Source organism: Podarcis bocagei (assembly GCF_964188305.1).
Source record: "Podarcis bocagei genome assembly, chromosome: 3".
In the NCBI taxonomy this organism is placed as follows: Eukaryota; Metazoa; Chordata; class Lepidosauria; order Squamata; family Lacertidae; genus Podarcis; species Podarcis bocagei.
Genome location: NC_138127.1, coordinates 70,706,822 through 70,712,610, shown reverse-complemented (window position 1 = coordinate 70,712,610; position 5,789 = coordinate 70,706,822). Strand labels below are relative to the sequence as shown.

The 5,789-nt window shown below is 43.2% G+C and overlaps 1 long non-coding RNA gene across 1 annotated transcript; it reads right to left on the bottom strand.

Annotated features, from left to right (window-relative positions):
- Nucleotides 1-910: 910 nt before the first annotated feature.
- On the bottom strand, nucleotides 911-5,377 carry LOC308583394. The gene is made up of 2 exons (XR_014006191.1): nucleotides 5,179-5,377; nucleotides 911-1,335 (listed from the first exon to the last, which is right to left on the bottom strand). It is a non-coding gene; the product is annotated as an uncharacterized lncRNA (long non-coding RNA).
- Nucleotides 5,378-5,789: the final 412 nt, after the last annotated feature.

Below are 5,789 nucleotides of genomic sequence, written 5' to 3'. Positions count from 1 at the left end.
TGAACTCATGCAAGGATGGGCACCAAACTATCAGGCACCACAACCAAGCAGTGAACCAGGTAATCATGGTTTGTGTGGTTGTGATGGGGTTTTTGCCATGTAAAAATTGATGGTATCTCTGCTCAGCATAGGCCACTGTAGGATTCCACAGCAATTCAGAACCAACATTTTGTGAAACAAGCTTTCTCATTCTCCCCAATTGCCTCTTGGTGATTGTAGACAGAAGTGCATAGATGCTCTCTCTCCAAGGCCACAATTACAATGTGTGTCCTCAGTACTGTTGTGTCTGTTCTTGGTGATCCTTCTGACTAGAACTTCCCAAAGCTCAAATAAAGGGCAGCAAAACAATAGCATTGTGCAGTTATCTCATGGTGATGATAACATTCCAGCAATTTGCCAAGAGAAGAAAGGACATTGAATCCATCAGAATATTAAATTAGTTTGTTATTCATCCATTGGAGATAGAGTGCAACAGCCCAATGCCCATCTGTGCAAAGGGCAGCATCACAAGTACAGAATCTATGTGAGCCTTTTGAGAAATTGTACACGTGGACTTAGGTTTGTGTCAGTTCCACATCCCTTTGTTCATCCCTCCATTCTGTCCCATTTCCACATTAATTCATGTCTGCATAATTTTTAGTCTGCATAAAAATTGTATTTAGATGCCAGTTGATCTATAGATAGATAGATAGATATAGATAGATAGATATAGATAATCACTTTGACTGTATTTTCTCACAAAATATGTATTAATTTCATAACATTTATATACTGCTTGATAACGTATTTTTTCTAAACATATTTGTTACAGGCCACCCGAATGTCTGCCAAGCAGTAGCCAGATTCCAGTGGTCTTGGCACTTAAGCTGAGTTTGCATTCCTTGGGAATGAGGCACAGCAGAGACTGCCATGTCTTTATGAAATATGGTTTATTTCTTACATATTTACAACCTGAGTTTTGATGGCGTGCAGAATGTTACACACCATGAGTGCCTCTTGTTGCTTGTCTCAGAGCTTCAGCAAGTTTGGGTGCAAAGCAGCAGCAAGCTGGGCTCCCGGGTCTCTGTGTGCAGCCAGCGCCATATAGAGTCCTGACCCCTTCCTCCTTCTTCCCAAAAGCCCCTGCTCCAAAACCTCTCTTTTAAAAGGGCACCTTTTTTCCTGTGGTGTTTCCCCAGGCAACCTGCCCCTCTCATTTCTGTTATTTCTGTCCACTTTCCAGCCAAGGGGAGCTTCAGCATGGTCAATTGTTCTTAATAGCCCAGTACTTGGCCTTCTTTGTGTTCTTAATGGTGCCACTGTCAGCGATCTCCTGAACAGGAGAACTGGTTCAGCCTGCAAGGTAAAAGGTAAAGGTAAAGGACCTCTGGATGGTTAAGTCCAGTCAAAGGTGACTATGGGGTTGTGGCACTCATCTCCCTTTCTGGCTGAGGGAGCTGGCATTTGTCCACAGACAGCTTTCCGGGTAATGTGGCTAGCAGGACTAAACCACTTCTGGTGCAACGGAACAGCATGACAGAAACCAGAGCGCACAGAAACGCTATTTGCCTTCCTGCTGCAGTGGTACCTATTTATCTACTTGCACTGAAGCCGGCACAGAACAACAGGAGCTCACCCCATCGCAGGGATTCAAACCGCCAACCTTCTGATCAGCAAGCCCAAGAGGCTCAGTGGTTTAGACCACAGCACCAGGTTCAGCCTGTATTTTTCACTGACCTGCCATCTTCCCTTCATACTCCAAATGTTAGCTAAATTCTACTCTTTACTAAATTTAGGAATATGGGGAGACTGCCCCTCAGCACAAAATTGATAACATGATTTTATCTCAAAGTATATATATATTTAATGTATTTTATCCTAAAATATGCATTTAAAATATATTTTGGAATAATTTTTGGAGCTGAGGATGCTGAAGGCTGGCTCATTGTGTTCACATGAGTACATTAGCAAATTGAGTCGGTTTGCACTGGAATTCACAAGGAGGGAATACCTAACATGAACATGTGAATCTAAGTGTGCAAATAATGCAGCACCTTGATTTTTCTGGCAGATCCCTGACTTCAAGCGGTGATGTGTGCTCTGTTCCATGGTGGTGCTGATGGCGGAAGAGAGTGTATCTGAAGCAGCTGCACAAACCATGGAGTGGATACTTATTGTACAGACTCTGGATAAAAACTGCTTACTATGGCACATGCAGGCCTCTGCCTTTAAAGCAAACTTGTTTTGTGTCCTTTCAGGCCTTTCAAAAACAAAGATAATGATTGCAAGAGCCTTCACATATTTTATTTTTTTCAAATTTCCACAATAACTGCTATTCAGCAAGACAGACAGCAACAGGAAAGCCAATTTTGAGAAAACAAACCCCAAAACTAAACATCAGTGCAGCACTAATTCAATATTTATATAAAGGGAGGGGGAGAAAGGCGTCTTACTATATCTTTCCAAAACCATTAAAATATTGTTCCGTTTCATATCAATCTATTTGTGTTTTACCTTATCTCTTGTACCCAAGCGCTATTGGTTAACGTGTTCATTGATGCAATAAGAAAGCATTGTTTGGTCAACATATCCCCAGGAAAGACTTGGATGGGGTACATGTCAATCTGAACAAGGATATTGTTACCATAAGCTCCTGAGAGAGAGAGATATTTCCATTGACTTGAATAGTGGGAGGAGGTGGTGGTGGTAGTGGTTGAACAATATTGCAGGGAAGGGATGCTGAAGTAAATATTAATAAGTGTTTCTGTTTCATGGGGAAGGCAGCATAGCTCCACATGAAAAACGAACACTTAAATACTTACTTCAACATCCCTTCCCCAAATCCTTGTGATTGGATTGCTCTGGGGGAAACCATTCATTGTGATTAAAAGCTACACCTGTCCATCAAAGTGGAAGATCTTTTCACCTCTTCACTCCCTTCCCACTTGAGCTCATTTCCCGAATCATCTTCATTTTGCTTTTTAAAATATATAGTGGTTGCTTTTGGATATGCAGCATTTTTGGGGTACATGAGTCCACAGAGCAACATAGGACATTAAGGCAATCCTTGATCCAACTCAAGAAGCCTTGTTAACAGGGCAATCTGACTGTGGCATGTGACAAGCTCACCTGATTTCACCTCTGTTTGCTTCATAATTTGAGAAGTATTTTTTTATTTCTATTTATTTCTACTTCCTGAAGGATACAAGAAAGTGGTTTAACAAATCAATTGTGCTTTTTTTCTATAAAAAATATATGTTTAGGGGTACTCTCATTTTGACTCAAGAAAATGCCATTTTATAGTTCAAATCAGGAAAAATAAATACAGCAAATGGACAAAAGCACAAAGTTTCACAAAATGTTTAGGGATATGCGTACCCCTGCTCCCCCCCAGAAAAAAGCACTGGATATAGACCCCCAACATGTACTATACAAAGTTCCCAAAACTGCGGTCCCTTAGGCACTAAGAAGGTTGCAAATTTTTCAAACTGTTGTTTGAGCTTCCATTAGTAACTCAAACACAGAGCCATAAAGATGTAAGAATAGCCTGCTGGATCAGGCCAATGCCCACCTAGTCCAGCATCCTGTTCTCACAGTGGTCCGTGGGAAACCCACAATAAGGATTTGAGCAGAAGAGCACTCTGCCCTCCAGCTTCCAGCAACTTTTCTCCAGAAGAATTGCTGCTTCCAGCAGTGGAGGCAGAGCATAGCCATCAAGGTTTGTAGCCATCTTCTCTTCCGTGGATTTGTCTCATCTTTAAAAGCCTTCTAGGTTGGTGCTCATCACTGCCTCCTCTGGAAACGAGTTCCTGTGGGAACTCCAGCACCAGGAGATGGCATTGCCAAGCTCCTGCCAAGGCCCTTGACCCAGTCAGGGACCCATTGCCAATTCCCAGAGCCTCCTAGCTCTGCAACTTCCTGTTCTTGCTCTTGTTGCCTATTCAGTTGTCCTCTCCGAGTGAATGAGCAAAGAGAAATCAGCAGCCGGATTGCCCTCTCTTTCTGGAAGGGAGTGTAGACTGGCCCCAGGGGGAGATGAGAAGCATAGAGACAGCAACAATGGTGGCGGGGAGAAGGAGTTATGTGCACTCATGCTGGGGCAGCTACTGAGAACCTCTTGCCCAGTATGTTTCGGAGCACAATTCAAAGTGTTGGTGCTGACCTTTAAAGCCCTAAATGGCCTCGGCCCAGCATACCTCTCCACCTCCATCGTTCAGCCTGGACACTGAGGTCCAGCTCTGAGGGCCTTCTGGCAGTTCCCTCACTATGAGAAATGAAGTTACGGGGAACCAAGCAGAGAGCCTTCTCAGCAGTGGTGCCCACCCTGTGGAACGCCCTTCCATCAGATGTCAAACAGATATACAACTACACAACCTTCCAAAGACATCTGAACGCAGCCCTTCTTTGGGAAGTTTAAATGTTTGATGTTTTGCTGTGTTTTGGAAACTGTCCAGAGTGGCAGGAGAAACCCAGTCAGATGGGTTAAGTAATAAGATAAAATAAGTACAGTGGTACCTCGGATTAAGAACTTAATTCGTTCTGGAGGTCCGTTCTTAACCTGAAACTGTTCTTAACCTGAAGCACCACTTTAGTTAATGGGGCCTTCTGCTGCCGCTGCGATGCCGCTGCGCGATTTATGATCTCATCCTGAAGCAAAGTTCTTAACCCGAGGTACTATTTCTGGGTTAGCAGAGTCTGTAACCTGAAGCGTCTGTAACCTGAAGCATCTGTAACCCGAGGTACCACTGTAATACAGTGGACCTCAGTTTAAGAACAGTCCTGTTTACGAACTATTTGGTTTACGAACTCTGCAAAACCAGAAGTAGTGTCCCAGTTTGCGAACTTTACCTTGGTCGAAGAACAGAATCCAAATGGTGGAAGGGCACTGGCGGTGGGAGGCCTCATTAGGGAAAGCGTGCCTCAGTTTAAGAATGGTTTCAGTTTAAGAATGGTCTTGAGGAATGGATTAAGTTTATAAACCGAGATACCACTGTAAATTATTATTATTCTTTCGTAGCTTTATAGCAAGTATGCCTTTATTGTCAGCAGTTAACTTTTATTGCTGGACCAACCAGCACCTGCCTCTGAATTATGCTAACAGTTTTGGGACTATTTTTATTACTATGACTAACCACTATGTGAGAAAGAGAAAGGTGAATAAATACAATGCAAGCCAATAAAACAAATGATTGACCGTACCTACTTGGTGTCCCTCCGCTGACCTTGCAGTTTGCCTCTGACACGAAACTTGGAGGCTCCTCCCATGGAAAATGAGGCCACCTTTTTAAACACACCCAGGAACATCCCAGTAGCTGATGACGTGATTAGGCATGATATTATAGCTGCAGGTCAACCATGCAGCCAGGGTATATACATCCAAGCCGTACAGCCAGACTCTTGCAACTCAAATGTGGAATGAGGTGATTGCCTTTCTTCATCACATGACGTCTCAGTTGGCAAATCATTAGCTAACACATTTCCATGTGAAACTAACCTCTCTGATATATTTGTCCTGCATCAGTGCTGAGGCCGCCATCAGAATAAGAGATTTCTCTTAGGGCTGACTGAAAACGGCCTCCCCAAATTCTCCACCCTATTTGCACATGATGAAATGGAAGGCATTTAGCCCTGTATTCTCAATGAAAAGTCTCTAGTAGTTTTGGGAGGCCCCATCCTTCCAAATAAGAATATTCCCTGGGAATTTCTCAGATAATTGTTTTATGAGAAATGTCAGCTCAGCTTCATTTCTCACTAACATGGTTGCCACCTCTTTCCCCCAGCTATGCCTGTTAGGATAGTATAGTACACGT